The following is a 22,556-nucleotide window of genomic DNA, read 5'->3' on the forward strand; positions in this document are numbered from 1 at the left end:
ACCTTTGGGAGTGTGTTTTTCTTCTTCTTTTATGGCAGATTGCAGCCATGACTTTTAAAGGTGCATACGCCACCTACTGTACCGGAGTATGTCGCATGAACTATGTTTGTTGACACAACTTCATTTCATAAAATAATTAAAATAATATTGAGAGAAAAAACTAAATCCTATTATATATATCTCTAGATTTTTCAGATAATAATAAACCTTCAAGGCTTCACTTCCTTCCTGCCTGACTTATCTTTTGATTTAGCCTTTGTGAGGATCAAACTCAGCAGGAAAAGAAATGTACTTGAGTAACAGAATAAATCAAGACTATTTGTTGAGTTTTTGTCTTCAAACCTTTATTGAAATAAATGAGAAGCTCTGCAGCCATCAGCAGCTACTAGATACTGCTCTAATAAAACTTTATTAAAGTGAAAATCAGAGTCAACACAGTTTGTACACAACAAGTTCAGCCCTGAGATCATTTCACCATTTCTAAGAAAACACATTTCTGACATTAAAGGCACAATCAGTGAGCCAGATGTTAACCAAAGTGAAGCCTCGTCCACCACCAACATTTAAACCACAGGACTGGAAGTTGTCTCCCTCCTACACAGAACACAGAGACACTGAGGAGGAACCATAGGACCAGATCCTAAACCCAGGATAAAGAGGTTCAGTGAATGTGGTGTTGAAGGTGTGGAGGTGGATCAGTGTGTCAGAGGAGACTCTGTAGAAGGACAGAGTGCCAGCAGGACAGTCCACATACACTGCTACTCTGTTAGAGGAGGAGGAGGAGGAGGAGGAGGAGGAGGAGGAGGAGGAGGAGGAGGAGGAGGAGGAGGAGAGAGGGAGGACTGTTACTCTGTTATTGTGCCAGACAGAGTAACGACTATCAGAGCAGAACAGACTCCAGGACTGATCATTACATCCAAACACACAGTCTTTACTCTCTCCTCTCCTTCTGATTCCTCTGTAACTCACTGATATATAAACTCCTCCTCTCCACTCGACCTCCCAGTAACAGCGACCAGTCAGACCATTTTTGCACAGCAGCTGAGGCCAGTAGTCAAATCTCTCTGGATGATCAGGATATGGCTGCTTCTCTGTCACATGTGTCACCTTCCTGTTGTTGTCAGACAGTTTGAGGTTTCTGTTTGCTGTGTTTGTGTCCAGTGTGAGTTCACAGAAATCTGATGGAGAGAACGAGACACAACACAGCAGCAGTTTATCATCAGACACATCTGAAGGTTTATTCTTTGTTTGTGTGCTGATGTTGTTCATTTCTATAAAGTTTAATGATGATGCATTTAGTCAGTAATGTCTGAATGAATAAATATCACAACTATCAACTTTGTATTAAGAGAAACTGACTGTGTGCTGTTTTGTCATCATGAGTCAGAGTGAATCCACACTTACACTTCCTCAGACCAGGTTTTAACCTCTGCTCTCCACCATGGTCCACCCTGGAGGAAGAAACACAGTCAGAGTGATTTTCTATCCAACATGAGTCCTAACTGCTGTTCAACATGAAGCAGTGTTCCTCAGTTTGTCAGTGTGACAGAGAAACAGGCTGAAACTCATCTGTGTCAACTGTCTCCAGAATTCTTTCACTGTCTGAGAAAAGGACCTGAAGAAGAAGACAACTAATATGAGAGCAGGATGTTAAATATTGTCCTCTGCATGTTGTCCCGCTAAATAAACAGTTTGACCAGCATTCACACATGAGCAACTAAACTGTTTCCAGACTGTTCTCAGATCAGATTCAACTTGTATTGAGTAATTTCTGTCAGAAACAGAGGGTCTGAGGACAGAGAGGCCACATGATGTACAGATTGTAAAGCTTTGAGACAAGTTTGTGATTTTGCACTTAATAAAACTGACTTGGGAATTTCATATCAATAAAGGACTGTATTTCACAGAGACAGATGAGGCTAAATGATGAAGTTAACAGAGAATAAAGGCACCAAGAAGGTGTTTCTCTCAGCAGCAAATAATTATATGCATCTAAATGTGCGCATTTGTTTTGCTTTAAATATTTAACAATTGTATTTATAATTAACAAAACACTAGTGTTTACAGTGTTGGACAAACCACTTGGAAAATGTAGTGAGCCAAGCTACCAGTTAACTCTACATTAAATGAAGCTTCACTACACTGAAGCTACAACCAGGAGAAACGTAGCAAGCTCAGCTACAGCAACATGGCAGAAGTCCTTTACTACATCTGAGCTACTTTGTTTATATTGAACCAACTTCATTCCAGAGTAGCAAAAGAATAAAGACCTGCTCCAAACAGTAACAACGTGGGAGAGATCTAAATCAGACAGAAACTCCCAAATATTACAACAAAATGTATTTCCTCACAAACTGAGAACCAGTGGAAAAACATTGTTACTTTAATAGATGTGCTGCTTGTCAAAAAAGCATGACATTTTCAACGTATGATTTATTTTGAGATTGTGATAGATACACAAAAAAGTATTGTCAGCCACTGATTGTGAAAGTTCTCTCATTTAGAAAGATGAGGTCTATTTTGTCATAGGTACACTTCAACTATGAGACACAAAATGAGGAGGAAAAAAAATCCAGGATATCACATTGTAGGATTTTTAAAGAATTTATTTGTAAATTATGGTGGAATATAAGTATTTGGTCAGTACTCAAGGTCAACGTTTCCTGTAAGTCTTCAGCAGGTTTGCACACTGTAGCTGGTATTTTGGCCCATTCCTCCCTGCAGATCTCCTCTAGAGCAGTGATGTTTTGGGGCTGTCGCTGGGCAACACGGACTTTCAACTCCCTCCACAGCTTTTCTATGGGGTTGAGGTCTGGAGACTGGCTAGGCCACTCCAGGACCTTGAAATGCTTTTTAACGGAGCCCGAGCGGCGTGTTTGGGATCATTGTCATGCTGGAAGACCCAGCCACGTTCCATCTTCAACGCTCTCACTGATGGGAGGAGGATTTGGTTTAAAAATCTCACGATACATGGCCCCGTTCATTCTTCCCTTAACACGGATCAGTTTTCCTGTCCCCTTTGCAGAAAAACAGCCCCAAAGCATGAGGTTTCCTCCCCCATGCTTCACAGTAGGTATGGTGATGCAACTCTGCATTCTTCTTCCTCCAAAGTTGAGTTTTTAAACCAAAAAGTTCTATTTTGGTTTCATCTGACCACATGATGTTCTCCCAGTCCTCTTCTGGATCATCCATATGCTCTCTGGCAAACTTCAGACGGGGCTGGACATGTACAGGCGGGACACGCCTGGCGTCCCTCTCGGCGTAGTGTGTTACTGATGGTAGCCTTTGTTGCTTTGGTCCCAGCTCTCTGCAGGTCATTCATCAGGTCCCTCCGTGTAGTTCTGGGATTTTTGCTCACCGTTCTCATGATCATTTTGACTCCACGGGATGAGATCTTGCGAGGAGCCCCAGATCGAGGGAGATTATCAATGGTCTTGTACATCTTCCATTTTCTTACAATTGCTCCCACAGTTGATTTCTTCACACCAACCTGCTTGCCTCTTGTAGATTCACTCTTCCCAGCCTGGTGCAGGTCTACAATTTTCTTCCTGGTGTCCTTCGACAGCTCTTTGGTCTTGGCCATGGTTGAGTTTGGAGTCTGACTATTTGAGGCTGTGGACACGTGTCTTTTATACAGATAACGAGTTCAAACAGGTTCCATTAATAAAGGTAACGAGTGGAGGACAGAAGAGCTTCTTAAAGAAGAAGTTACAGGTCTGTGGGAGCCAGAAATCTTGCTTGTTTGTGGTGACCAAAGACTTATTTTCCACCATAATTTACAAATAAATTCTTTCAAAATTCTACAGTGTGATTTCCTGGATTTTTCTTTCTCATTTTGTGTCTCATAGTTGAAGTGTACCTATGATGAAAATTACAGACCTCTCTCATCTTTCTAAGTAGGAGAACTTGCACAATCAGTGGCTGACTAAATACTTTTTGGCCCCACTGTATATATATATTATTGTTAACATTTGACTTTCTGTTTTCATTTATTCATTTAGCTGACGTTTTCATCCAAAGCGACTTACAATTGCTATACATGTCAGAGGTTGACGCCTCTGTAGCAACGAAGGGTTAAGTGTCTTGCTCTACATATCAAAGTTTCCTCCTCACTAGAGGAAGAGGTGGTCAGACTGGACCCTGATCCTTTTCACAAGAGCTTTTTGTTCAGGCGACACAATAGAAAGTAAACTCAGTCTCTCGTGTCTTTATTCCCCTGCAGCAAAGTCACAAGGATTTGATGTACGTGATGTGACCGTCATACGAAAGTGCTTTTGTTGGCTACACATACAGGTCTGTGTATGGCAAATCCATTTTCCAGCATATTGATAAGACTCAAGACATTTACAGAAGAGTTTATCAAGATATTGTTTTTCATGGATTATTTATATTTACAGATAAAATGCCACATGAAATAAGGATGATAAGATATTTTAAAAAACCTGTGTGTAAAATGATGATGCTCTAACTGCTTTAAAGGGCGAGGAATATGACTTGATTTGGACTAGCTAACGTTGTGCTGTAGAAAACTTTCAAATGATATATGATTCAATATGGAGAGTTCTCGAAAGACCGGTCAAACTTTTAGTTGGAAAGTGCTAACAAAGATGAGATTTACGCAATCATGTCCCCAGCGTCCCCAGTGTAAATGACACTATGACCCTCCCTCCCTGCTCCCTCCCTACAGGCTGAGCTACTCCATGCTTACCGCTTCACCTCCACTCTCCTCCTGCTAACATATCGGTTATTTTGCGCATTTGGTGGCATCCATCTGAAGAATTTTTTATTTTATTTGGCCCACAACTCAAGAAACAGAAGGCAGAGGGGGGTGGGGTTGTAAGAGATGTGATTGGGCCAGCCCAATGTCAGTATAGAAAATTACCCAATGTGCTGCGGTACATGCTTTATGGGCCGACCGTTGGCCCATTTTTTAAAACAGTTGAATAAATAAGTAATTTATGTTACACTGGCCCCAAAGTTTCGTCGGCCCACAAGGCATTTACCTGGTATGCCAGATTACCAGTCCACCCCTGCTTCTATCCAAAGAGAAATGCTGCAAGCAGGTCTCACATTAGAATGATTTTACATCCAAGTTTCTGATGTTTCTAATGGTTTCCAATCGATAAGACTTCTGGAGAGCCGTGTGTTTCCTATCTCAGGCCTACTCACTGCTCTGAACAGAATGAGGAGGAATAAGAAGTCCTTCATGATGATGGACTCCAGTAGACTGACAGAAAATAACAGAAAATAGAGACACCTGCAGTGTGTGAGCTCTTGCGGTCTGTCCAAACCTGAGAGTGTCCAGTCTCCAGTGTGGCTCCTCCAGTCCAGCAGACAGCAGCTTCACCCCTGAGTCTCCTGGATGATTGTAGCTCAGGTCCAGCTCTCTCAGATGGGAGGGGTTGGAGCTCAGAGCTGAGGCCAGAGAAGCACAGCCTTCCTCTGTGATCAGACAGCCTGACAGCCTGGAATCAGGAAAACATCATAAACTCTGTGTTTTAGAAAATCACGTCTGCAGGAAAATCCTACAGACCATTTTCACTAACATGAACCTAAAACCAGATGAAGAGGATTTAAACGAAACAGCTTATTACTGACCTGAGTGTTTCCAGTGTACAGTGTGGACTCTTGAGTCCAGCAGACAGCAGCTTCACTCCTGAATCCTGCAGGTTGTTGTTACTCAGGTCCAGCTCTCTCAGACTAGAGGACTGGGAGCTGAGAACTGAGGACAGAGCTTCACAGCTTCTGTCTGAGAGGTTACAGCCACTCAACCTGAAAAAGGATTAGCAATGAACACAAACTGAATGTTTTATTTGTCAAATATACAGTTTTAGAAATTGCACATCCATTTATCCACCTACAGAGCTTTGTTGGAGGCTTTGACCACTGGCAGCAGCCTCAGAAGAGCCTCCTTTTGAAGCAGAGTATTTCTTCAGGTCAAACACGTCCAGATCTTTTTCTGATGACAGTAAGATGAAGCCCAGAGCTGACCACTGAGCAGGAGAGAGTTTATCTGTGGAGAGACTTCCTGAACTCAGGTACTGTTGGATCTCCTCCACTAGAGAACGATCATTCAGTTCATTCAGACAGTGGAACAGATTGATGCTTCTCTCTGGAGACAGATTCTCACTGATCTTCTTCTTGATGTACTCAACTGTTTTCTGATTGGTCTGTGAGCTACTTCCTGTCTGTGTCAGCAGACCTCGTAGGACAGTCTGATTGGTCTGCAGTGAAAGACCCAGGAGGAAGCGGAGGAACAAGTCCAGGTGTCCATTTGGACTCTGTAAGGCCTTGTCCACAGCACTCTGGTAGACATGTGTCAGTTTAGTTTTTGTCTCTGAAGACTTTAGACAGATGGGAGGTTGATTGTTTTTCTGCCAGCAGATTGACACCAGAGTTGATGAAGGTCAGATGGACATGAAGAGCAGCCAGAAACTCCTGAACACTCAGATGGACGAAGCAGAACACCTTGTCCTGGTACAGCCCTCTCTCCTCTTTAAAGATCTGTGTGAACACTCCTGAGTACACTGAGGCTGCTCTGATATCGATGCCACACTCTGTCAGGTCTGATTCATAGAAGATCAGGTTTCCTTTCTGCAGCTGCTCAAAAGCCAGTTTTCCCAGAGACTCAATCATCTTCCTGCTCTCTGGACTCCATGCTGATCTGTCTCAGCTCCTCCATCATACTTGGTGTTCTTCAGTTTGGACTGAACCACCAGGAAGTGGATGTACATCTCAGTCAGGGTCTTGGGCAGCTCTCCTCCCTCTCTGGTCTTCAACACCTCCTCCAGAACTGTAGCAGTGATCCAGCAGAAGACTGGGATGTGGCACATGATGTGGAGGCTTCGTGATGTCTTGATGTGGGAGATGATTCTGCTGGCCTGCTCCTCATCTCTGAATCTCTTCCTGAAGTACTCCTCCTTCTGTGGGTCAGTGAACCCTCTGACCTCTGTCACCATGTCAACACACTCAGGAGGGATCTGATTGGCTGCTGCAGGTCGTGTGGTTATCCAGAGGCGAGCAGAGGGAAGCAGGTTCCCCCTGATGAGGTTTGTCAGCAGCACATCCACTGAGGTGGACTCTGTAACATCAGTCAGGACCTCATTGTTGTGGAAGTCCAGAGGAAGTCGACACTCATCCAGACCGTCAAAGATGAACACAACCTGGAACTCTTCAAAGCTGCAGATTCCTGCTTCTTTGGTTTCAGCAAAGAAGTGATGAACAAGTTCCACCAAGCTGTACTTTTTCTCTTTCAGCACATTCAGCTCTCTGAAAGTGAATGGAAATGTGAACTGTATGTCCTGGTTGGCTTTGTCTTCAGCCCAGTCCAGAGTGAACTTCTGTGTTAAGACTGTTTTCCCAATGCCAGCCACTCCCTTTGTCATCACTGTTCTGATTGGTTCATCTCTTCCAGGTGAGGCTTTAAAGATGTCTTCTCGTCTGATGGTTGTTTCTGGTCTGTCTGGTTTCCTGGATGCTGTTTCAATCTGTCTGACCTCATGTTCATCATTGACCTCTGCAGTCCCTCCCTCTGTGATGTAGAGCTCTGTGTAGATCTGGTTCAGAAGGGTTGGGTTTCCTGCTTTAGCAATCCCCTCAAACACACACTGGAACTTCTTCTTCAGGTTAGACTTGAGTTTACGTCGGCACACTGGAACAACAGTTCCTGAATGAAGAAAGAAGAAATGTGATTAATAAGTGGATGCTACAGTAAATCTGATAAATGTAAACTTTAAGACATCAAGATGATATTTATTTTCCTCCTCCATGAAATCTCTTCAGCTCATCAGCTGTGAACAGTTTCTGAGTTTCAGCCCAGAAGAATTCATAGATCTGATCCAAATGTGTGCATCATATTAACAGCAGAGTTTGAAATGGAAACTTCTCCCATGTTGCCTCCATTTCCTCTTTCCATCATGTTAAATCTGTTCAAATCCTCTTACTGCTCTGCAGACGCTCAGCCAGCTCCTCCTGCTTCATTCTCCTCAGGAAGTGCAGTGTGATCTTCAGAAATGCCTCTCTGCTGCTCCTCCTCTGCTCCTCCTCCTCACCGTCCAACACCTCCTCATCCTCCCTCTGACTCTCTAAGCATGCTGGGTAATCTGACTCAGAACTCTCTGGAACTTCTTCACCTCGTTCTTCACAAACCTGCCAATGTTTTCCTGGAGCAGCTGGAACAGAAGAAAATGTAAAGTTGAACTGGTAGAAGTCAACATCAGATCATCTGTGACAGACAGAAAGCCTGCTGGTCTGCAGAGTGCAGCATGGAGACTGGATCAGAATGCTGCTTCACTATTTACTTTGTGGCTGTTGTAATTAGCAGTAGTAGCTGAGCTTGTACATTTACACACCATAAATATGGAGTCCAGGTCTGTTTGATGCTGCTGGGCAGACTGACCACTGGGAACCTCTGAGCTCTGCTCATCAACTCTGTGAAGAAATATGATGATTTGAACATATAATGACAAACAGTGTTACATGTGCTGTGTTATATCTGGTAGAAACAGATCCTCATACACCTATACCAGATCTTGGTATAAAAATGTATGATCTGGTCACTTTCCATGGAAACACCGCTGGGTGCAGGGTAGACTGGACAGGAGAAAATGCTGCTGTTTTACTCATCCAGCTGTGTCTCAGTGGACATCAGCGGACGAGGAGGCTGCTGAGGTCCTACTGGACTCTAACTGGACTTACAGTTACAGTAAGCAGCAGACAAAAGGGCATGCTCATACTTTTAATATTTTTACTTTCTCATGTGTTTGCCATTTGTTTTGCACTGTTCTTTGAACCTGGTTCATTTCTGTGCTGCTGATGTGACATGAGAATTTCCCTCTGGGAATAAATAAAGAGTCTATTATTATTTTTAATTAACAAAAAACAGTGCATTTAAAATTCTTACTTTTGGTCAGCATCATTATGTCCAGCTTTGAAATGAACAGGGACATGACGGTCGCTGTTCACGGACACACAGCTGGGTCCAGGAGAATCTGGTCTCTGCCGATGGATCCTGAACAATGAAATAACAAATCAGATGTGTCCTCAAAGCAGATTTAATAGATATATTTATGTGTTGGTGTCTCTGGTAGTGAGTTTTCAGCTGAATCTGCCGTTTCTCAGCGATACAGAGTTTTAAAGCGACTTTCAGTTGTTGTTTATCTGTCCAGCTGCATCTTTACTGTTAGTAGCTCAAAACTAAACTTCATTCACCTCCATTGAGCAAGAGGAGGCTCCATAGACAATGTTCTTATACATTCTCAAACCTGCATCCAGCTGTTTATGGATTTTAACCGTGGTTTTGATATTTGGACTAAGATCTGCAAAATGTGAGACCAGTTTGAAAAAAGTGAAGAGTTAAGAACATGAAGTGATCAAAACAAAGACACCAAACCTCATCTCAGGAGAGACACAAACATTTAACATGCTGACCTTTGATCAGCAGAGTGGTGTCCACCTTTGAAGACAATAGGTCTGTCCATAGACCAGTCACTCTTGATGGACACACAGCTGGGTCCAGGTCCAGGTCCAGCAGAGTCTGGTCCCTGCTGCTGCTCTGGGCTTCAACACAACACACACAGAGCTTTGAGAGTGAATAATGATGGTGGAGTGATTTGAGTCCTGGACAGTTAGAGATCCTCATCTCACCTCTGAGCTTTGGTCTGGCTGTCATGTTCCCCACACAGAGTGCTTTTAGAGGGAGGGACTCCCTCCTCTCTGTCCTCACACTGATTCATAGCAGAGCCCACACCTTCACACAAACACAACAACATGCTGAGAGAGCTGCACTCATTCATTACAACAAGCTTTACATCTCAGGACACTTTAGTTCTCCTCAAGGTCTGTGTCTTTAAATCTTTATTTCTGTCTTTAAATGTTTAAATCATGACCAGAGAGACACAGGATGGCTGATTTTACTTTGGTCCTTCTCTATTCCTGTGAGGGCCCCTGATGGCTGAGGGGCCCTAATCAACCTCTAAGTTCCCCTCCACCCTGGGCTGGCTCTGGTCCATCTAGAAAGGATCCTGGAGCCTCTGGTACAGCTGAGACCTGGGGCCTCATGTATAAACGCTGCCTACGTATAAAAAGGTTACGTACGCTGGTTTTCACGCACACGTGGGATGTATAAAAATGAACGTGATGTGAGAATGTGAAGTCCCTCCACAAACTTTTGTCTGGCTGTCAGTAAACTGCTAAAGTGCCAAAACTCACCAAATGTTTCAAAATAGTGTTTCCACTGCAATTACTGTGCAGATGTCAATGGAGTAGTCTATCAAAATCCTAATTATGTCTTTTGACAAAGGTTTGATCATGTATGTAGTGGTTTAATATCAAAATAAAATTGAATGTGAGAAAAATAGATCATGATGACTTTCACATATTTAATTTCACTTCATTTCACATGTTACCACTTTATCATGTAAACATTCAAACCAGCAGTGTTATTTGTGCTCGCACTAGTCAGCCATAACTATTCCATACTGCACCTTTCAATTGGAAAAGAAATAAAATAAGCCAAGTGCCAACTGCAGGCTGCCTTTCCCCGGTATTAGCCGGTGTGTTTACCTGAGGTGTAGGCCTCTTTAATAATAATGTTCGTTGTGATTAAAACCTGCTTTCACATAGCGGTATAATGTGAAAAATTTAGATTTTTTTTGACGGGGGACGGGGTTTTACAATCACAATGCCATCGCCGATGGCTGACAGATGGCTTTTATACATGAGGCCCCTGGACTGTTCTAAAGGGTCTTCAGTGAAACCAAGTCCGTCTCAGTGTTGGAAGATGTCTGTATTTGAGCCCTGAACTCTTCATCCATGCACTTAACTTCAGAGTATTAACAGTTAAACCAGAAACCTGAGCCAAGTGGATCCAAGCTGTCAGACCAGTTCAGACACACCCTGCATGTTTCACTGATGATGTGAGCTCAGACTACAATCAGACTGCTGCTGATTCTACTTGAGAAACATGAACAATATTACAGGGAAATCTTTCTGAAATCATTGTTCTTTAACTCGGAGAGAAATTCTACAGCAGATTTCAAAGAGATATTTAGAAACAGCCAATCAGCATCAAGAAGCTTTTCTACTGTCCAGTTAAACAGTGATCCAGCACAATGTGATCAAAGTGATCCTGATTATCAGACATTTACAGATTCCTCTGGTCGGATTCTCACCTGCTGAACTCACTTCAGGTCGACTTACAGACACTTTGCACCTTCATGTGTGGAGGAAACACTGGGAGAGAAGAAGCTGCTCATTTCTTCCTCGTCAGTCCTGGTGTCTGTGTGCATCTGATCTGAGGACGCCGTCACAGCCTCATAACTTCAGAGTCTAAAAAACATCAGAGTGACGTCAAAACCGGTCTAACCTGCGTCAGAAACCCAGTGAATGTCAGAGGAATCACACATCTAATGATGTAGTTCTGCTACCTGTCCACTAGATGCTGCTAACTAACCATCTGATGAACTAAATCAGATCAGGGCCGGTATTCATCAAGCTTCTCAAAGTGCCATTTTAGTCTTAAATGCTGAGAATTCATGAAATTTACTCCTACTTTTAAACTTAATAAAAGCCAGTTATCAAATTTCTTAAAGCTAAGAATCACTGACTCTCCCAGTTATTTAAGAAGCTCCAGAGGTCTCTCAAGTGGTTAGGAGCTGCCAGTAGGGCTTGAGATGGCGCTGTGGAGACAGAGACATGCATGAATATTTCAGGAGAGAAAGAATTTCTGGATTATTTGACGACATGCAGTTAATAAGATGCGGTCGGACAGCGCAGGCATAAACTTTGTCAGCGAGTTGGTGAGGGACGTCACCTTACCACAGACTTTACGCAGTAATGCATTTTCACTTAAATTGAAGGTGGTGATGACGCTTTGTTTCTTTGCCACAGGACATGCGCAGCAATGCTGATGATTTTGGCCCGTCACAACCATCAATAAGCCGAATAGTCAGGGAAACAATTCTGGCAATCATTGTCACGCGTTTCATCGACTTCCCAACAACAACACCCCCCGTAATCCGACAGAAGCAAACAGTTCATGCAAATAGCCAGCCTCACAGGAGCAGAAGAAAGATAAACTTTTTTATCTTTCATTTATTAATGTGTGGGCCTATATCATAATGTATTCTCTTAAAAATTCTTTATTGTTAAGTGTGTTGAATATAAACTCCTTTAGAATTTCACCATTCAATGTGAATTTATCTGAGAAGATTCTTAAATAAGGAAATTATTCAGTGATTGGTCCTTGGCTACATCGTCATCCAAAATCCTGTTCGCAGCAAAGTGTCATAAATCACAAAGACTGACACTTAAGATTTAGTCCTGCACTTCACTCAAAGTAGGACAATGATGCTTGATAACTAACTTTTAAGCTCAGCTTTGAGCTAAGATTTTTTTTAGTCTTAAGTCAGTTCTTAGCAGTGTTCTTATGAGTAATTCTGAGAAGCTTGATAAATACGTCCAGATACGGGCCCAACTCAGCACTAAAAGACGTGTCACGCTTCAGATAAGACCCAGGAATAGACTGGAGACAAGAGCTGGTTCTCAGAGATTTATTGAGTCAAGGAGCTGGCGTTGGCTGCGGGGATCGGGGCAGGCAGAGCAGGCAGGCGAAGGAAGCTGATGGGGTCCAGGCAGAGAGGCAAACAGGTAACAGGTAGGAGAGTGAGAACCAGGACGCGGGGAAGGTGAGTTGGTCATGGACGGGTCCGGTAGAGATCCTGAGCACAGGAAAAACAGGTTAGTATCAGCTTAACAAACAGAGTACAGGTATGGGTCCTAACCAAACGAGCTGGTAGCCAAGACGTACAGAGACAACTTAACAATCCGGCGAGGACAGGACGTCAGGCCGCTGCTTAAGTAGGGCAGGAACCCGTGGGAGTGCAAATCATGTGCAGGTGTGTAATCAGCTCCTCGCAGCTGACACGACTCCCAGCAACCTGCAGGTGAGAGAGAAAGGGGAAAAGGGCCGGAAACCAAAAACCGCAACCACACCCAGGGAAAAAAAACACAAACAAACAAACACAAGGCAGTCTTCCACAAGTCAGGGTTAGGTCGCAGCAGGGGGGGCGTGACAAGACGTCATGAAGCAGCAGTGTGGATCACATTGGTACACGGCCATATTTTGGACATGTTGGTTTGTAATGAGGCAGAATGCAGCCTGAGATCCCCGGGCGGGGCCCTTCACTCTGTTCCTCAGTCCTGGTTCCTAACAAAGGGGGACCAGAAGCTCCAGAACCTCAGGCTGCCACAGATGGTGTCTGCTATTAAAGCTCTTCTTCAAACAGACTCTGGCTTCCAACATTTTTCTTTAAAGGCCTTTTTACTCATTTGCACCTGTAACAACTTTTAACTTTGTTTTAAAAGCTGTTAAACACACAAAGTTTGTAATTATTGTCACTTCTAATAGTGCTACTACTAGAAATACTGCTTCTGTGATACAAGTACAATATCTACTGCTGGGACTGAAAACTGCTGAGAGGTCAGAGGTCAGGGTCCGGCTGTAGTTTAGCTGATGTGTTTGCTTCTGTGAGGACAGGATTTGTGATACTGTTAAGAGTATTTGTGTCAGCCTACCTGAGCAACAAAAGTTTGCTCTTGTGATGTGTAATTCACATCACAGCCTCTAGGGGAAAGTAGTCAAACTTAGAGGTCCCATATTAAGCTCATTTTCAGGTTCATACTTTAATTTTGAGTTTCTACTAGAAAAAGTTTGTGTGGTGTATAATATATGTGCATTTGACTCAACACATCAGCGCAGCATTATTGTTCAGACACCACACATGCTTTAATGTTCAAAAACACATTGTTTTTCTCATGATATCCATTGCTTTAACACCTCTATTCAATGTCATTCAACAAGTTATTTCAGCTGTACTGTTACGATGGGTGGCTGAGTGGAGCAGGTTGGAGGACCCAGACCGCAAGGCAGAGGAGGTGCAGTGAACCGAGGTGATTTATTAGAACAAAGAGAAGGCGAGCACACTTACTGATTGAGTGGCTGATACAGAGTCCAAAACGAGGATAGTTCAAACAGAAAACCAAAACAAGCAGGGAGACACAACAAGGAAGGCTGGCAACCAGACAACACACAGCAACACTGGGAAACATCATACAATGATCCGACAAGGACAAGACAGAAACACCAGGTATATATACACAGGGAGTAACGAGCAGGGCGGGAGCAACACAGGTGAAAGACATGAGGCTAACGAGACACAGGCAGGGAGAGAGAGAGCAGGGGAAACAGAGACAGACATGCAGAGGGATCACTGGGGTAACAGACATGACAAGGGTTACTGAACACTAGACGACAGACAAGACAGAGACGGACAAGGAGTGAACCCCAAAACACAACAGACTATATAACTGATACTGGACACAGGACAGAACCCAAAACACTAAGACATAAACCGAGACACAGAACGAGGAGCTAAGACACAGAATACAGAGCAGACTAAACTAAAATAATGCAGACGAGGAACAAGGAGGAAATACTAAAACATAACCGAGGCACAGGACTGGGAACAAAGACAAAGAACTGAAACACAGGACCAAGAGCCAAGAGAAAAGACGAGACATAAACTAAGGACAAGGAACGAGAGAAACAGGCAAATAGACGAAACAAATGGCAAAAACTCAACCTCACCAGAAGAAACTACAACTCATAACATGTACTTGTATAAACTGCTGGAGTTTAATTTATAACTAAACATCATATTTTATAAACTCTTCATGTGTAACAATCTGACTTTGTAAAGTAACTGAAGCTGTCAGATAAATGTAGTGAAGTAAAAATATCTCCCTCTGAGATGGAGGAGAAGGAGAAAAAACTCAACTCAACATATTTGTACAACTACAAATATGTATTAAGGACAGTTCTTAGGCAAATGTACTTATTTAATGTTCACCACTGCATATAATAACAAACAAATGACAAAGGTTTCTTTGTTTGTTTGATAAACTGAAGCAGTAAAAGGAAAATGGATCTTGAAACAGTTAATCTCACCTCCAACACACTTCATACATGTCTCAAAATAAAGTTGTTGGACCAAACACAACAACTCTCAGTCAGAAAGCAAACACTGTCACTGATAACACACCGAGCTATCAATCAGTATTTTATTACAGAAGAACAGATTTTCACATTATGGACTGCGTGTGTTTCAGTAGTCGTCTAATCCCGAGTGAAGGTGTACAGGTTGAGACGCCAACGGTCTCCGGGGTGGATGGCAAGGCAGGTGCACAGGGAAAGACGCCATTCACTCTGCCCAGGTACGATCCATCCCCGTCAATTAGTACTGGCTCCAGAGAGGAGGCACTACTAAAAGTCCGTCTCGCTTGTCTTCAGCTGGATGCTCAGGAAAAAGAGCGTGAGAGGCAATCTCAATTCCAGCTTCAGCTGGAGGGGAGGAAGCTGGAAAATGAGGCTGACAAGGCAGTGAGGCTGCGGAAACTTGAAATCGAGGTTCCCGAAATGGGACGTGGGCGGAGCGCTCACGATGACTCAGGTATGACTTCCTCTTCCACCACTTCTACCAGTTCAGTAAAAGTAGCATTTGATATTAGTAAGCATGTGTCCTTGGTACTGTTGTTCCGTGAAAGTGAAGTTAATTCGTATTTCAGTGTGTTCGAACGTATTGCTGCTGCATTACAGTGGCCGCCTGAAGTCTGGTCAGTCCTGCTTCAGTGCAAAATGTATGGGTAAGCACAGGATGCTATCGCTGCACTCTCTTTAGAATATAGTTTGAATTATGATTCTGTAAAAGATTCTGCGTGGTTACGAACTAGTGCCTGAGGCATACAGACAGAAGTTTAGAAACTATCGTAAAACTTCATCTCAGACTTATGTTGAGTTCGCCAGGGAGAAAGGAACGCTTTTTGATAAGTGGAGCTCAGCTTGCAAAGTCACTGATTTTAATTCTCTAAGGGAGTTGATGGTGTTCGAAAGGTGTTTACCCGATCGCATTGTGGTATATTTAAATGAACAGAAGGTGAACACACTGTCTCACCTTGTTCACCCAAAGCGCGTAGCACAAGGAAAGAGGACAGGGAGTGTTTCTACTGTCACCAAACCGGCCATGTAATTGCTAATTGTCTTGTACTTAAACGTAAAGAGCAAATTCCACGCTCTTCTAAACCTAAAGGGGTTGATTAGAGCAGAGTCAGGTTTAGACACTGAGCAGCCTGAACAGGAAGTTGTTGACGTTTGTTTCAAGCCATTTGTTTTTGATGCCCATGTGTCTTTGACGGGTGCATCAGCTGATAAATGTGCCATACGAGTTCTGAGAGACACCGCATGTTCACAGTCAGTAATCCTCAGGTCAGCACTGCCCTTTTCTGAACAGTTCTCACGTGGCTACTGTTCTGTTTTACGAGGTATTGAAATGGGTTACATTCCACGGCCAGTACATCACGTTCACATTCAATCTAAGTTAGTCACTGGATTTTTCCCAGTTGCAGTTTGCTTAGAGTTGCCGATTACAGGTATTGTGCTCCTGATGGGGAATGATATAGCGGGAGGTAAAGTAACTCCAGCCCTGGAGGTGTTAGATCAACCCTAGTGGGATGAGACACACTCTACAGAACACACATCCTCGAACATATTTCCCTCTTGTGCCCTTACTCGTGCGGGTGCACGTGAAAACCGAAGAGAGGGCGATGAATTTTCGTTATCTGACAGCTTACTTATGTCAGCCTTTTCAGATTCACCAGGGTTGGAGACTGAGGCGGAGTGCACAGTTATTCCTGCTCAGGATGCGGCTGCAGAGGGAACGCTCCTGGCTGAGCAGGATATACCGACAGTCTGTGTGGTGGCACTTCTAGTCAGTCGAGATGGTCTGAGCGTGATGAAAAAAGCAGACCCAACATTGAAGAAGTGCTTCTCCATGGTAGTGAGTGACAACTCAGCAAGTGGTACAAAAGTAGCATACATCCTTAGAGGGGATATTTTAATGCGAAAATGGTCATTAATAGCTGATGATTCGGATTGTGATGCTGTTTATTAGTTAGTGGTACCCTCTGGCTACCGACGGCAGGTGTTGTCGGTAGCCCACGATAGACGGTGGGCGGGACATTTAGGGGTGACAAAAACATATCAGGCCATCCTCAGACATTTCTTTTGGCCAGGGCTAAAATCGGAGGTTGCTAAACATTGTAGGTGTTGTCATGTTTTCCAGGTTGTAGGGAAGCCTAACCAAACTGTTCCTCCTGCACTATTGCACCCTATTCCTGTGATAGGAGAGCCATTTGAGCGAGTGCTCATTGATTGTGTTGGTCCCTTACCCCGCACTAAAAGTGGAAACCAGTTTCACCATGCCATCTCTTCCACCTATCACCCAGAGTCACAGGGCGCATTGTAACGCTGGCACCAGACCTTAAAGTCGATGCTCAGGAAATACTGTGTAGAATCTGAAAAACAGTGGGATGAGAGGTCAGAGTCAGCGGACACATCTGATGATTTAAAGACGCGCATACCAGGGTGCTTGGCTCCCCAAATCTGAGGCATTAGCAGGTCTGCCATCTCAGTTACAACACCTGACTGCTGAGCAGCAGCAGGATGTGGTGAGTCTGGTAAGTCAGTATACCTGTCTTTTTAGCGATGTCCTGACTTGTACAAATGTTCTGCGGCATGACATGGAGGTGAAAGAGACTCGGCCCATTAAGCTGATTAATCAGACGAAGGGTGAAATGATGAAAAAGGAGGCAGACTACCTCCTGCAGAATGGATTAGCTAAAGTTAGCGCCAGCCCCTGGAGCTCCTCGTGCCTGCTGGTGGCTAAATCTGATGGTTCCCCTTGGTTCATATCTGATTTTCGCAAGGTACTGTTCGAGATTCCTACCTTTTGCCTAGAATGGAGGATTGTGTGGATAACTTGGGGGCAGCCAAGTTTGTAAGCAAGGTAGATCTGTTGAAGGGATACTGGCAGGTACCTTTAATGGGCCGTGTCTCTAAAATAGCTGCATTTGTCACACCAGATCACTTCCTCCAGTACACTGTAATGGCCTTCGGACTGTGCAATGCGCTGGCTACCTTCCAGAGGTTAGTAGACACTGTGTTATCGGGGTTGCACAACTGTAATGCGTATTTGGATGATATGATCATCCATGCAGCAACACGGGATGAGCACATGAGAGTACTGGAGCAGGTTTTTGATCGTTTGGCCCAAGCAAAACACTAAATTTAGCAAAGTGTGATTTTGGCAAGGCCACAGTTACTTACCTCGGCCGACAAGTCCGTCCTGTAGACACTAAGGCTGAAGCCATAGCTGGCTGGTCTGTTCCAACCACCCCTAAAGACTGCATCTAGCTGTCACGTTTTTGGGTTGGTTGGGTGTGTTTTGTAGTTGTTTCTGTGTATTTTTTAGTCAGGTTTACTTGTTATGAGGTCATCAGTGTTTCTAGTCCTGTTCTACCATCTGTATGTTCTGTAGGTTTTTGTTAGCTAGTACTTTTGATGTCTGTGTTATGTTTCATTTTGTGACATAGTTCCTTGTGTGTTTCAGTTAGCTTTACTTCCTGTTTTAGTTTGTAGTTAGTTTGCCCTAGTGTCTCTTGTCTTGTTTTACCTCCTGCCTGTCCTTTATGGTCTTAGTGGTTTCACCTCTGTGTAATTAGTTTCTCACTCACCTGAGTATTTAAGTGGTTGTCTGTCTTTCACTCGGTGCCAGTTCATTGCGGATGTATTTTGATGTTGCCTTGGATGTTGCTGTGGATTTTCCTGTGGTGTTTCTCGTGCCCCTGTGGACTTTGGACTTTCATGCTTTGTGTTTTTGGACTGCTCACACTTAACTAGGGCTGTACATATCGATTATTTTTCAAGTTGATTAATCTAACGATTATTTTTTCGATTAGTCGATTAATCTAACGACTAAATTTGTTTATTCTAAAGAAAGAAAAGTTGCCTATTACTCGATTAACATACAAATTTATCCAAAATAAATATCAAAAACATGTCTTATCAGTAAATCTATATTTTATTCAATCATCCTGATGAAGCACATTAGAATAATGACAATAGTAGCAAATCTAATCTTAAAATGAATCAAATTTCCACGTCACTGATGTGTTGTGATAATAACAATAACAGACATCAATTAGGCTACTTTACTTAAAACTTTAAATGTTTAAATGTAATTTCAATATTGTGTAATGCAGTATGATAATAAAATGAATTTCTGCATCAGTGAACGCCTGAAAGGACTCACAGACTGTACAGTCACAGATTGTCTTTAATGTTAGATTCAGCAGCACATTGCTGAATCTAAATGAAAAAAAATGTGCATCACAGCACATTTTGATTTTCAGCAGCACATTGTTACTGCATGCTTAAATTTGATGATTGTGAGTCTTAAATCATGACTGACCTTTGTCATGTATTCCACAGGAACAACCAAGCAACTGTAATGATAACCTGAGACACATGTGTGATGCTGAACACCTGAGTTAATTTATGTTTTCTTTCTGTTTTTGTTGAACACCTGAGTTAATTTATGTTTTCTTTCTGTTTTTGTAGGTAGTATTGGTAGTATTAATTATTATTAACTAGTTGGAAGTATGGAAGAATTTTGGTGTACTAATGAATAATAGTGTTATTTCAACATTAGCTATTTGAACATCCAATAGCAATACAATTCAATACACAGATATACAGGAGGTTAGAAGGGTTAAATTGCAAGCAAATATAATATCTAGGAAGCAAACTCATGTTGAAAAAGATTGATATTTTCCTCAAAGATAGAGACAATATTTAAAGTTTCCAAACTACAAACAGTAGGATTCACTTATTGGTAATAGTAAGATACAGATAAGCAAGTTTAATAATCCTTCACAGCCAGTCAAAGACCAGAGGAGGCCACTCTCCTATGAGGCCTCGTGAGGCAGACGCAGCAGCAGGCAAGATCAAGCGCGACCTGCATCACCACAGAGACGACTTTGACTTGAGTCAAAGTGAACCAGCAAAGAGAAGAACAAGACTGTAACTACAAACGACTGAGTGCCCTCAAACTGGTACCCAGTCTGTTCCCCAAGAAACCTGAGTGCCAAAGTAAGTTCCACAGTACAACAGGCAACTTTCAATATGGACATCATACATGTTTATCGGACATTTTGCACCATTCTGAAGTGTCACATGAATGATTGTTGAAACACTGTTATGTCTGGTTACTGTATTGTTACACAAAAGTTCACTATGCACCCTGTGATTGTTTTGATATATGATGTGTGCCTTTCAACACATTAGGTGTTGTTATAATTGTTAGCTTGCTAAAGTATATAACGAAAGAACAGCTCACTGCATAAAATTATTTGTTTCATGAGTGTAAACCATTTACAAGGTACATCTCACTATAATATAGCACGTATAGGTAGTTTAATAGTTTAATAAGCTCATTTAAAGGGTAATGAGGAGGAGAGAGGAGTAATGGAAATCCTTGTCATTATAACTTGCTCAACAGAAACAGCCCACCGCATGATTATTGATTATTTCACAACGTGTAAACAATAATTTGGGTATTTTCTTGAAGGTCTGCAAGTCTGAGAAATAGGTTTCAGATGCCAAATACAATAGGTCGCCCACTTTCAGTGGTCACAGTGTTGGTGTATAAAGTGTGAGGCTTTACAGCCTCAGAGGAGGGAGTGTTGTGAATTATTTTAGAGCATTATAGCCTAAATTGTTATCATTAATTAGTAGAGCAATGGTGGTCTCCATTGTCATCATTTAAAGTGTTATTTTAAAGTGTAAAGTTAGGATCACAGTGTTAAAACTCTATAGTTCTGGGTGTGTGTGCTCCTTTCTGTATCTAACTGCCCAGGCTCAACAGTTGCACGTGTGTATGAGTGAGCAAGCACAGTGGGATAGCAATACAGCATCAAAAACACTTGCAAAGGAAAATGTAGAAGGCAAGGCAGGTTTATTTGTATAGCACATTTCAACAACAAGGTCATTCAAAGTGCTTTACATAAAACATAAAACAACAGGGAAATATAAAAAAAGCTTAAAAGCAACATAGGGAAATTGAAATAATACACATTAAAAAATAATAAAAGTTACAGTGCAGTGTACAATCAGGGTTAAGAGAGTTACATGGAAATAAAAACAGGCGGAGGGGTTGAGCAAATAATTGAGTTAAAATTATTTAGAAAAGAGAATAAACAGAGAAGTACACTTAATCTACAGGTGCTGGTCATATAATTAGAATATCATCAAAAAGTTGATTTATTTCAGTAATTCCATTCAAAAACTGAAACTTGGATATTATATTATATTTATTTCATTTAATTGTGATGATTAAAACTGACATTAGAATATTACTTAAGACCAATACAAAAAGAGGATTTTTAGAAATGTTGGCCAACTGAAAAGTATGAGCATGTCCAGCACTCAATACTTAGTCGGGCTCCTTTTGCCTGAATTACTGCAGCAATGCGGCGTGGCATGGAGTCCATCAGTCTGTGGCACTGCTCAGGTGTTATGAGAGCCCAGGTTGCTCTGATAGTGGCCTTCAGCTCTTCTGCATTGTTGGGTCTGGCGTATCGCATCTTCCTCTTCACAATACCCCATAGATTTTCTATAGGGTTAAGGTCAGGCCAGTTTGCTGGCCAATTAAGAACAGGGATACCATGGTCCTTAAACCAGGTACTGGTAGCTTTGGCACTGTGTGCAGGTGCCAAGTCCTGTTGGAAAATGAAATCTGCATCTCCATAAAGTTGGTCAGCAGCAGGAAGCATGAAGTGCTCTAAAACTTCCTGGTAGACGGCTGCGTTGACCTTGGACCTCAGAAAACACAGTGGACCAACACCAGCAGATGACATGGCGCCCCAAACCATCACTGACTGTGGAAACTTTACACTGGACTTCAAGCAACGTGGATTCTGTGCCTCTCCTCTCTTCCTCCAGACTCTGGGACCTTGATTTTCAAAGGAAATGCAAAATGTACTTTCATCAGAGAACATAACTTTGGACCACTCAGCAGCAGTCCAGTCCTTTTTGTCTTTAGCCCAGGCGAGACGCTTCTGACGCTGTGTCTTGTTCAAGAGTGGCTTGACACAAGGAATGCGACAGCTGAAACCCATATCTTGCATACGTCTGTGCGTGGTGGTTCTTGAAGCACTGACTCTAGCTGCAGTCCACTCTTTGTGAATCTCCCCCACATTTTTGAATGGCTTTTGTTTCACAATCCTCTCCAGGGTGCGGTTATCCCTATTGCTTGTACACTTTTTTCTACCACATCTTTTCCTTCCCTTCGCCGCTCTATTAATGTGCTTGGACACAGAGCTCTGTGAACAGCCAGCCTCTTTAGCAATGACCTTTTGTGTCTTGCCCTCCTTGTGCAAGGTGTCAATGGTCGTCTTTTGGACAGCTGTCAAGTCAGCGGTCTTCCCCATGATTGTGTAGCCTACAGAACTAGACTGAGAGACCATTTAAAGGCCTTTGCAGGTGTTTTGAGTTCATTAGCTGATTAGAGTGTGGCACCAGGTGTCTTCAATATTGAACCTTTTCACAATATTCTAATTTTCTGAGATACTGATTTTGGGGTTTTCATTAGTTGTCAGTTATA

General features: G+C 42.6%; 1 protein-coding gene across 1 annotated transcript in view; it reads left to right on the top strand.

Moving 5' to 3' along the window:
• The window catches only part of LOC119909371 (NACHT, LRR and PYD domains-containing protein 12-like), a 216,718-nt gene that overhangs the window by 167,761 nt on the left and 26,401 nt on the right, over nt 1–22,556 (top strand). The gene's annotated exons all lie outside the window — the stretch shown is intronic.

The sequence above is a fragment of the Micropterus salmoides genome, unplaced genomic scaffold (assembly GCF_014851395.1).
Source record: "Micropterus salmoides isolate LMB-PRFRI ecotype aquatic unplaced genomic scaffold, ASM1485139v1 Ms_hic_scaffold_18, whole genome shotgun sequence".
NCBI lineage: Eukaryota > Metazoa > Chordata > Actinopteri > Centrarchiformes > Centrarchidae > Micropterus > Micropterus salmoides.